Source organism: Rhamphochromis sp. 'chilingali', assembly GCF_963969265.1.
Source record: "Rhamphochromis sp. 'chilingali' genome assembly, chromosome: 4".
NCBI classification, from domain to species: Eukaryota; Metazoa; Chordata; class Actinopteri; order Cichliformes; family Cichlidae; genus Rhamphochromis; species Rhamphochromis sp. 'chilingali'.
This window is the reverse complement of record NC_137948.1, coordinates 2,917,421-2,929,578: the sequence shown is the minus strand read 5'-3', so window position 1 is coordinate 2,929,578 and position 12,158 is coordinate 2,917,421. Positions and strand designations below refer to the sequence as shown.

Here is a 12,158-nt window from a genome sequence, read left to right as displayed (position 1 = left end):
CACTGCACATGGCTGGAATGACAATAAAGCCACTTGACTTGACTTTATCTACCAAGTTCACCCCGTTAATAAAGGGGAGCACGAACAGCAAATATCTGTATTAAGTTTTGGGGAATTGATTATTGGTTGTTTACAAAGTGGAAAAAGGGCGGGGCTATGTTGAAGAATAATGATGGTCATTCTGAAATATTGACTTTCAAGCTTGTTGGAATTGTACAAACTCTACTTTTGTACTATTTTGTTTATTGAAACATGTTAGCATGTGTTTCGCAGCATCTATTTCCCAAATGTGAAGAAGCGAGGCCTGGCTCAAGACCTTTGCACAGTTCTGTATAAAAATAGCAACATGGAAATAAAGTGAACGGGGCTGCTTTAAGTGTGCAGCACAAACCCCAACTGCTGCATTCATGACTGGTTAAAATTACCAGCTTGTTGTTCAGAGGTCGGCTTTGATAACCAATGATGCAACCAGCCGCTCACAGAGAGTCAGGGGTAATTTTTTGATTCGTTCCTAAACCTGAGATTTTCTTATCAGACTATCAGAGTTTTATTAAATTTTCCGTCTCTATTGCAAATCTGGAGCGCAGCGTGTGACATTCTTCTCCAACATAAAGAAGAGCTTTTCTTACAGCTTGAACCGTCTATCAAGTCATGCTCATTACAGTGTATTTTTCTAATCAGTCTTAGCTCAGAGGAGATATGATGATAATGCACGAGTGACTTTGGTTTCGTGCTTAATTAGCCAACTAGCCATATGCTTCTCAATTAACTGGGCACAGCACAGACTGAGCTGCCCCCCCTTGTAAACCAGAGATTACTTGATTTGATTAAGCTCGTATGTGATCTGTTTGCGGTGATGCAGCCATAAGGCATGCAGTTTTATACAAGTTTGTTCGAGTAACAGATGAACATTAAACACACTTTACATATAAATATTAAACATACGGAAGATCTTTGAAAGTGGGAAACAAAAAAGTGTTTCACTGATAAAAAGTACCATCCTGTCACCCTTCTGTCCCATCCCCGCTGTGCAGCTTCATGATTAATCCGGTTGCTCTGGTGCTCCGGCTGGCAGCCAAGGCTCCTGCCCGAAGCACCTTCCGTACTTCAGGGATAGACCTCTGTGCTTTTAAGCACTGAGAAGAACAATGACCTGTCTAAAGTGATTGATCTCCCTGAACTGGCAGCTAGACGACATATTTCCATTTCTTCCTCCTCCTCCAGCTGAATGTGCAGGGAGACTTGTGAAGGTCAGGGAGGCAGACATCATTCACAAGTGAGTGCAGGAGTATCCGACACTTTTTTGCTCTTACTGACATATGGACATTCTGCTACTCACAATGTAAAGCTTTAGGCTGACTCAAGACTGAGATTATCTCTTCTTTGTCATCATGCCTTCTTTCTTAGAGAGTTTGCATAAAGGCCAATGAACACTGCAATTTCATTTTCCGCCAAAGCAGATTTGCTGCTCTTAGCGAACTGGGAGAAAGCCATGAGAATTTTGGATGTCGGCTTTTAAAATTGAAATTAAGCCATTCATCACTTGCAAGTTGTTTGGAATATAATAATGATTCATTTTAACAGCACAAATGTATTCCTGAGATTTTCTAATTTTTGATGTTATTACAATGAAAACTATGCGGGTCAAGAGCAAATCCTCTGTTGTCTGCATTGTTGAAAATGTTAGAAACAATTTTAAGAAATAGTTTGTATTGGTGACACCTAAAATTATAACGTGAATCAGAATCATCACTCTGTTTCTTGTGCTCACGCATCATATGCGACCATTGGGTAGGACTGATGAGACCTTCAACGCTGCCCATTAGATTGTAGGTTTTTCTGAATATATATATATATATATATATATATATATATATATATATATATATATATATATATAAATAAGAGGCCTTTAAATTAAAAGGAAAGTCATCTGTTTTTTCATGAGACAATTGATTTAGGTGCCAGTTTAGCTCTCTGGGTTGAGCAGGTGACCCATTTGCTGTAAGGTAATGCAAAGGCCAGTTGAGTCTGCCCAGAGGCTGTTTACTGCATGTCTTCCTCGTGGTTTCTCTCCCAGCCTTCCTGTCTGTACTCCACTGTCTTATCACATAAAAACTCAAAAAGCCCCAAGATATATTTTAAAAAGGGAATATTTGAGTTTAATTGCATTCAAGTGAAAAAGATTGTTTTGTTTATTAGACGGAGAGAAATAATTGGAAAATACACCGATTTCTGTTCAGTAGAGACGAGTCACTGCCGTCAAAGGTTCTGTGATTAAAGTTAGCAATAATCTCATAGTAAATTAAAAAAGGCCAACTGATCGTAGCAGCCCTGGGAGTTTGGATGAATTAGCCAACCGTGTCCACATGACACCATTTTGCTATGTGAGATGGATTGCAATTTGTCTGTGTTAGCAGGTATGCTAGTATTAGCTTAGGTTAGCCAGAAGAAACACAGCTAGGGTCAGAATTCATCCCCCAAAACAAATAGTCCCTCCATCTGTTCCTTTTCCATCAAAATAGCTGCCTTTATCGTCTTTGTGTATAGTTTGTGTTGGAGTCGAGGCTAGGAGCAGGACAGACAAAGAAAAAGAAACTTCCAAAAGATCAATCAATAGATATTATATAATTTAGCATCCAGACATAATAATGCCACAAATTATGTCCAATTCCTCTAACAAACAGCTTTAATGTGTACATGATGTTGCTACACATGGTGTTGACTCGCAGCCTGGCATGAACCGATTATTATCGAGTTATACAGGAAATGCTTTTTGCAAATGAGGACATTTAGTTTCATCACGGGTGCTTTCATTGTCATTTCTCTGAGCAACACATAGCCCAAATCAGAGCACACCTTTTCCGGTAATTGAGACTCCCTTATTAAATGATGTCCCTGCCAAAACGCATAAAGAAGAAAAAGCTTTTTTCTGCAGCGTAATATGCCCCGAGGCTTCATTTGCTGTTTGTCGTTGGCTGGCTACTCATTAGGCCTGTGGATAACACCCACCTGCCCACATTTGGCTTAAAAGTCTGTGTTCGTAAATCGTTTCCTGTATACATATCGAGTGATGGAATTAAAGGCTTACGCTCCAGGTAAATCATTTAGCACACAGACAGTTCAGAAACAATCATCAGGCTTCGGAGGAGAAAACTTTTGATTTTCTTCTGTCAGAAATGTGCCGCCGCTGCCTGCGGACCTCTGAACCTCTCTTAGAGGAAAGCAGCATTGATGCATGATCACTACTCTGTGTGAATGATTGATACCACACGTTGGAAGGACTAAATTGCCACAATTTGTTTAGATCCTTGGCAGAGAATATTTTGCATTAATAAAACATTATCAATCATTAGCATGAAACTCTGCGTGAGCCTGGCTGCAAATTACTCTCCAAATTTAGCCAGAGATGTGCTTCTCATAAAAACAAAAACACATATGTCATGTCACCCACAATCCGCCCAAGTCTAGAGATTTGAATAAGTCAAATAAAACATATCGGCGTGTTCGCGTCTCAGGGTTTCTCACGTTTCTGGGAGCGGTGCTGAAAGCATGACTGAGAAACAACAACACTTTTTACCCATTTTTCCTGGGAGCACACAAAATGTCCTCATTGGTTATAATATTAACAAAACTTAGTGGCACCGCTAAGCGATGCAACCTCTGTGTGAACGTAGTGACAAGACGCAAAAAGAAAAGTGACGTAAACCTTTAGCTTGTCTGCTTCTGTGCATACATCCAAACCCTCTCTGTTCCTCTAAAAACAGATGACAGCATGAGGAGTCTTAAATAAACCTCAGGCAACTTACCAAAAGAGAGAGAGAGAGAAAAAAAACAAAGTCGATCTGGATGGGAAACGAAAGTGAAATACAAAGGACTAGGAATGGGTAAAACTTCAGAAAATAATTAGTCTCTGTAGGGATGAGAATAAAAAAGAGGGATGTAAACCACGAGGAGGACAGGGATGAAGAGCGAGGCAGCGTTTCATTGTAAGTGCTGGGCCTGTTATGTGCTGAGCCTTTTTTCTTCATTCCCAGAGAACACGGCCATCCGTTTGTTTCTCCTACCTGTGATACTCAGATCTGTTTGCTCTGATTCTAGTGGTTGTAATTATTACAGCTTTGTGTGTATCTGTGCTGAAGCTAAGGCGGCGGCGGCAGGGGGAGGGGGTCTATTCTCTGTCCTCTAAGATTCTGGGCCAAACAATTTTCGTTAAACATGAGTGACAGATGTGAAGCAAATAACACCCACATGAGTTTTAAATGCTGAGTATGAAGCCTTCGCCAACATTGTTTAAGATGACATTTAAGATTCTCGCGACTGTAGAGGAGAAATAAGTGCAGCTGTGTGAGACACCTGCAAAGAAATCCTCCTTGCACTTGGATCTAGAGGGTCCCAGAGTCGCAAAACGTACACGGAATTATAATCGGTACCATCACGACTCAACTTTCGCATATCTGCCTTCATCCGGCCGGCTGGCTGTATTTTGAGGGTTTGCATTCTCCCCCCGTCACCAATAAGCAGAAGGTTGCTGTCTGCGACTTGGCAGTCTCTCTGGTCCTGATGCTTCACACATGCAAATTAAATAGACAGTATGACATTTAAGTAAGTGCCATATCTGCGCCTTTGACTTCGCTCTCCTCTAGTCGTTCATGCTGTCTTGTCCTGGGCATGGATGCAGGCAATCGTCGACAAGAAAGCTTTGGCAGAGGAACACATGGAACATGTATCCTTCACTTATGCCGGGACACCAGATTGGCAAAATAGTCCGCAATCTGGCTCAGCGTGGAAACGAGGCTGTGCTGTCTTTTAGGCTACGTTCACACTGCAGGTCTTAATGCTCAATTCCGATTTTTTGATCAAATCCGATTTTTTTGTCTCCTCGTTCACACTACAAATAAAATGCGACAGCAAACGCGCTCTAGTGTGAACGCTCAAAGCGGCCCGCATGCGCAAAAGAAGATGTCACACACAACGCGCTCTGTTTAGACCAAGAACAAACAGTTTGACTGATGGCCGTTAATATAAAGACTTCGGACTTTACGTTTCCCAATTTTTGCTTTAAGTTATTTTGTTATTTACATAATAATGTAAATAACCTAATAATGATCCTTATTGCTGTTTAAGAGAGGAGCGGTGCTTCAAAGGATAGCTGCAGATTTCTGTCAGAATCTGCAGATTATACAGTACAAATAAAATGTTTACGTTGTCTTCCCAACAGTTTCACTGACATCTACACTGGATGGCTAGGAAGCGTTCGCGATGTCTTCTCGGGCGCTGATAATTGGCTTCAGTCTTGTGTCGGTGACGTAAAAGGCGGATTTAATGCGACTTGACCGTTCAAACAGCAGTCGCTTTCTAAAACATCGGATATGTATCGGATTCAGTACCACATACGAAAGTGACCCAGATCGGATTTGAAAATATCGGATTTGCGCCGTTCACACTGTCATAGCATGATCGGATATGGGTCGCATAGGGTCAAAAAAATCGGATTTGATGCGTTTTCGCCTGCAGTGTGAACGTAGCCTTAGAAAGCACTTCCTGTGGCAAATCACAAGGCCTCCTGCTGCCACATTGAGTCCTTGAGGCTTTTAGAGGGATCCTACTGAGCTCTTTACAACTTGTTGTCAGGGCACAGAGGACGAAGAAAATCGATGGAAGATGGATGACATCTTTTGTTACACCTCAAATGAGAAATGTGTTAACTTTTCCGAGTTTTGTTTGAGTCCAAGAAGTCCCAGAAACAAAGGAGAGGCCAGCAGCCTGCACTCTTTTCTGTCATTTCTTGAGGCATCGTTCCATATTTATGGTATGTAAGTGTCGTTTTTTTGAAGGCAGTGTATCAGCAGCATATGAAAAATATACAAGCTCCAACTGTGTAATACAGCCTCGTGTTGTGTTGAGTGTGGAGCTACCCACAGTCCCATCAACCCAAGAGAGGCCCCTGTCGCATTACCGACAGCTTCCAGCTGACTGGTGCCTCTATCCGCTGCAAGGTGTTTAAGATAAGACCCTGGTGGTGAAGATGGAGAGCGAGATAAGGAGGGGAGGGAGGCCATTTTCTTTTGTTATCAATCACTCCTTCGGCTCTATGGGATTTCCCGTGAGGTCCAAAGCACAAACAGACCTTCTGGGGAACCGAGTGAACAACCCTTTGCAGAACCAATAGGGCAGCGGTGTTGATATCATGGGACTTTAAACAGAAACCCGAGTGGATAGCGCTAGCCAATCAGCCCCTCAGAGAGCTTAAATCAATCAACACGTGCTGTGCAGCTGCAGCTTCTTACCGTGCTGTGTTACACGGAGAACGTGGGGATTTTATTTACACGTTCTAGCCCTTTAGACCTCATTGTTGTTTCAATCAAATCATCCCAAAGAACTTAACCCCCAGTTATGTTCAGGTTTATATACTGATGAATTTAATGATGCTTCATTGTTCCAAATTGGATCACAGTTTTCAGTATTTCATTGTGTTCCCACAAGTCTTTGGCGTACTGGAGACTTAAGATACAGTTTACACTTTGTCAGCAGTAAAGGATTCCTTCTAATCTATTCAGTCTCATTAGAATGCTCTGTGGTGTTCATTCACCCTACAGCTGTCAGTCTTCATAATGTATTTAAAGCACGTTTCTATATATGCTAGATTTCAGATGAAGAGATCAATAATTAAGGTACAGGAAGAAGATCCAACATTTATTCTTCTCTGATGGAGGTATACTTCTTGTGTTTTCATTGATGGATTTGGTGGAAGGACCAGTACGATATACATTTGAAAATTTGCCATAACGATATAACTGACGATATAATTGACACTAGACAAAACATTTTACAACTCCACAACTTTATTAGTGCAAAAAAAAAAATATACATCAATGTATTTTCACTTAAACAAGCAGCTGTTTTTTTATGTGCATTAAAGTTATATAAAAATGTAACAGTGCAAATGCAAATTCCTCACTGACAGTTTAACCAAAAGGCATTTCCAGTGGAAACTGGCCGACATATCCTCAGCATAACCATGTATAACATCCACAAAACTTAAAAAGAGGTTATATACACACACAATACGGTAACATTATGTTGAAGCACAGTACGTATCACTCCGTGAGGCTCCTGCCTACGATAGCCGTAATGCACCGACAATCCATCAAGCGGTGCGGCTTCGTAGCTTAGCAAAGCCGTACTAAAACATTTGACAGATTTTCGAGCGCCGTGCACATAAAATAGTTTCGAGGTCAGTAAACACAACCAGAGTTCATACATAAGGCGCACGGGATTATAAAAGGCTCTGTCGACTTTCAGAAAAATCAAAGGATTGATTTTAAGTGTGCCGTATTTTCCAAACAACACGGTAATAACGACAGCCCGCTAGCATGCGCTACCAAAAATAGTGCTTTGTTGTGTATCTGACGGACGAAAGCTAAACCAGTTCCACACCACTGAAGTTGCAGCATTTTTACAAACCAGTTCTGGTTCATGTTTCATTCAACGATCCGCTTTCACCCTTCTCATTCTCCGTTGCCGCCATGATTTTTTCACAAAGGCACTGCGCATGCGCGTTTTACCCATATTCTATCGCGATATTTCATTTTCTTATCATTGCCCAACATTATACCGGTATTACCGTGAACGGTATGATATGGCCCAGCCCTAATCATGTATTCTGTTTTCAGGGCATCAACCACATTGTCAGAAACCAGTGATCAAGACACATCTTGTCTTTTGTTATGTTTATCCACCAAAACCACAGGGGTTTCCTACATGTGGTCAGTTTTCGTTCATCCTGGTAACCCAATGTCAGATCATCCTGGTAACACTGATTCAGTTTACTCACAATCAAATTTGGGGAAAAATACTGATAGAAGAAAATAAGGATGTGATTTTTCTGCGCTCACGTTCGCTTTTTCTAAAGCCACAATGTTTATTTGTTTATTTATAAGGAACCCCATTAGCTTCCACAACAGTGGTTGCTAGTTTTCCTGGGGCCCAAACCATCAAATACCACCAAATAAAATGTTACACAATGAGTTGGATGCAAAACTCATTGTGTAACATTCTCTGAGTCATTTTAACAGTAATCATCTGCATGTATGTATTTCCTAAAAAAAGGCTGGCACTGTCATAATTAAAATGAGAACATCAGCTCATACATGTAGGTACTGTAGCAGGCTAAAATCTAGTACAGCAGTGGCCAATGCATCAAGGGCAAAGAAGACTTTGTGTGTGTCTTTGAGACACCAGCTGCTTTAAAACGGCACCAGTGTTTGGTGCTCGAGGAATGAGAATGGGTTGGTCCCAAACACATCTGTTATATAAGATGGATGTGGCCACTGTGAAGTCTCATTTTGAGGAGTCAAACTGATCTTTTCCTTGGCAAACTGAATGTGGTGAGGCGGGCGAGTCTGCTTGAAAAACTGAGGACACTGCACAGGATGGCAACTGCTGCTTTATCACCTATTTTTGTAAAATGGAGACCATATTTTACATAATGAACATTACTTCTGTATTAAATAAGACTTGAAATGTGTAAAAAGACCATAAATCCACCAGGGAATTGTTGACCGAGGTCACAGATCAAGTAAGCAGCGCTGTTGTTTTCTCATAGATTACGTCTAACAGACTTCAGTCTACGCTGTGCTGACACCGACTGATAGAATAATGAAAGTAATGCACTTCATATGCAGCTTTACGACTGCCCGAGTGAAAACCCTGGGTATGTGGAGTGTCTTTAAGAGGGGATTCTATTAAGAGTCCTTCAGGTAAGTTGCAGAGACAGCAGCTTGGTGCCAATGGGGAGAGAATGACTTTGATGTCTGGCAGAAAGTCCCCGGCCCCCCAGTGGGACGCGGAGGACAGAATTTACATAACTAACATCTTGATTTGCTGTAAAGTGAAATTAGGGCCTTCGCTATGTTCAATTAACTCCACGAATCTTCCTGTAATTAAAACTCAGCAGCCCCCCACTGTTCAATAACTCTGCGCCAGGAAACGGAGAGAGATTGAAAGGTGATGGTAGGTGGTGGGGGGGCTTAGAGAGAGGTAGATGGAGCCAGAGAGGGAAGGAAAGAGAGGAAAAAGCAGAAAGATAAACTGCTGCTTCATCATGTTTTCATCAGATATGACCTTGGCAGTCATAATGGCGGGGCAGAAGATATCGCTGGAGAAGAGCCACAGTATCCATAAGTTGAAAGTTAATGGGAGAAGCATCAGCCACGGTGGCCCCTTTATGGCGCCCTTGCCAGCTGTTGTATGGAGATCAGCGGCTGCGTCGCAGGTCCCTAATGAGATGTTTCTGCTTAAATTGATTACATAGGGTAGGTTTTATGTCCCGGAGTATAACTCTGAGTACCGTCCTTTAGGTGTTAGGTTAACTCTGAGCTATATCGCTTCCGCTTTGTTAATTGTTGTAATTCTGACGTCTATGAGTTTTTATCCTCCCACAAAGATTCCACTCAAGCTGTGTAATTTCAATCCTTGATAACGTTTTTGATTTCGTTTTTAGTTGTTGGGGAGTTACAGTGAGGCGTTACCAGAGATTGCTGCAGTGCAGATCGCTGTTTGTCATAGGCGGTCGAAATGCTTGTGTCGTTATGATATGCTGCCATTCTAAAACTGCAGTTTAGCTCCCGAGCTTTTGTTTTATGCAGGCCATTAATCTTTATTAGACATTTACCTGAAAATTGCAAAGTGACAGGAAGGCAGCGTCTGTAGTCTCTGCTTTTACCACACAATGCATCTAAAGTGGCTGTTTTATGGCATCAGTTAGAGAATTTTAACTAAGCCATAATCCCTATATTGATGAAATTGCCCTCAGATCTATTGTAATGTTTAATTCATGAGCAATAATAATATACACAAGCAATAAATCTGAAAACAAGAGAAAAGCGTCCACAGCTTCTGCAACGTTCTGCTTTCACAATCTTGTTTCGGTTGTTTCTTATTTTCACGTCTCGTTAATGAGACAAAATGTCAGCTGTGTGACCTCTATTACAAACAACACATCACGTTACTAAGAAAGGCCTAAAAGATCAAAAGAAAACTTGCATATCATCCATTTAAAATGCATTCATTGAATTTCTCTTATTCTATTTTAGCTGATGGACTTGAATTAGCAGGAAGCTGAAGACCAGCTTGGCTGCCGTAATTTCTTTGCATCTTCTGCTTATATGTGCAATTTCTGGTCCAAGCTATCAGCTAATATTCCCCAGCTTACTATAAAATGGGCTGCATACATTATGTTATTAACTGCTTCAGCTCTTCCCCCCGCTATGTGATCGCTAAACTCTATTTATAAAAAGCAAACACAGCTGCCTGCTGCGAGCACTTTGGGAAATAGTGATTTTTTTTAAAGTCCATCTGCAGCCTACAGTTGATCGTGCACGTGTTCACAGACATAATTAGATCAATGATCACTGTGTGTAAACGAGTAACAGCCTTTAACATCATGGGGCATATCCTTTAAAAAAGCTCTGGCTAGAACGTTGGCGTCGTCTGTCCACTCAGGACGGTCAGAGAGAAGCACGGCTCGTGGATATCATAGATTTACTGACAGTAACGAGGGCCGTGGGCGGTGGGAGCGAGAGGAAAGATGCTGCCTAATGGCCACACTGTGGTCTCCATTGAAAGAGGGGTTTTAATCACAAGAAAAGTTAATCCTCAATCAATGAAAATGTAAAGCAGTGTCTTTCCGTTGTATTTGTGCTGATAGCAGCTTAAAGGATCATTTTTGAGGGGCTCAGACCTCATTTGCGAGTGCCTGGCACGGCTCCTAGTCACGTCTCGTATGGCGCATGCGCTGAGGGGACACAGACTTGCTATTTTTATTTTTGGATGCCCCTGAAATTTATCTATTACTGTCCCAAATTTCCCTCAAATGCCAACATTTAAAGACCTTTACAGGTCATTTCCATGAAGAACTCACAGTGTTCAATGCAGTGAGAAATTTAGATTCTGGAGAGTTTATCGATGAGGAAAGATACACGTATATAATGTGCGGCGGCCTTGTCTTCTCCTTTTCTCCTCTAATGTCTGTAGGTCTCGTTTGTGCGTGTTGTCAGAAACATATTTTGTTTAGCTGACACCAACAATTCTGCCAAGTCATGAAACTGCACTGCAGCTTGTTATGGTAATACTTTGTCAGCTGGTGTGTCTGACTCTGATAGGAGAAGTCGGGACGTTATTCACCCCTGAGTCTTTATGGCTCTCACTAAGCAGCTCCTTTAAGGAAGGCGGGATCAAAGGGAATCGGGTTGTAGTGTAACAGGCAACATTAAAGATGCATTATGCAATTGTCAGTGAGCCACGACAATAAACTGCAGCTTGTGTATATATGTTTGAGAGACATATTTTAAGTATTTTTGAACCCTTTTTTGGCGTCCAAATCTATTTTAGAGCAAAAGCTAAACCTTGGCTCGTATATGCTAAACTGTCCCAAAATTACACCGTGTCCTCGCCTACAGGATAGCAGTGCAGTCTCCTGATGTTGCACAGGGGATTCATTTGTATCGTGTGAACGCTCCTCACTCTGTCCACAATAAATCATATCTGCTGCACCTCGGAGAATGGCTGCGAGCTAATACAGATTCCCTACACCTTGACATAGTTGTAATCAGATTCGCCACCTGTTTGTCTTGCTGCTGGGATGTTTTTCACCCCGGAGACTCACAGTTATGCATCATCTGATGTTCTTTGTGTGATAAAGTTATGGGATTGTTGGAACAGCTTCCACATTAGATTTGCGTGAGGGGGTGACCATGTGCGCTTGTTCATCATTTTCTTTTCTGCTCAGAGTATAATTCACTTCATTTAGATCAAATTGACAGTGATATTATTGTGTTAGAACATAGTCTTTTTTTTGGAAATGGCATACCTCCAGAAATTTAGTGACCGAAAAGTCCCTCTTGGCATTCGTCCCATAGAGAATCTAATTTTAGCCACGCTGGGGGCACTGTTGCTCTGTGCACCGCAGTGTGTCATCGTTAACCCACAGCTGTGCTTGTGGTTTTTTCAACATTGTGAAAGGTTGTAATTTTTGCAAAACTAATAGCTCCTCCCCCATAGATCAGTGAAAGCCGATAATAATCTGAACTAATCTTTGATAATAACCATTTTTAGCAAAGTGAAGGTCCTTACTTCGTGGGTGTTTTGTTTCATAA

General features: G+C 41.5%; 1 protein-coding gene across 1 annotated transcript in view; it reads left to right on the top strand.

Moving 5' to 3' along the window:
- The window catches only part of sorcs1 (sortilin-related VPS10 domain containing receptor 1), a gene marked incomplete at its 5' end in the record, with an annotated part of 203,738 nt that overhangs the window by 52,834 nt on the left and 138,746 nt on the right, over positions 1-12,158 (top strand).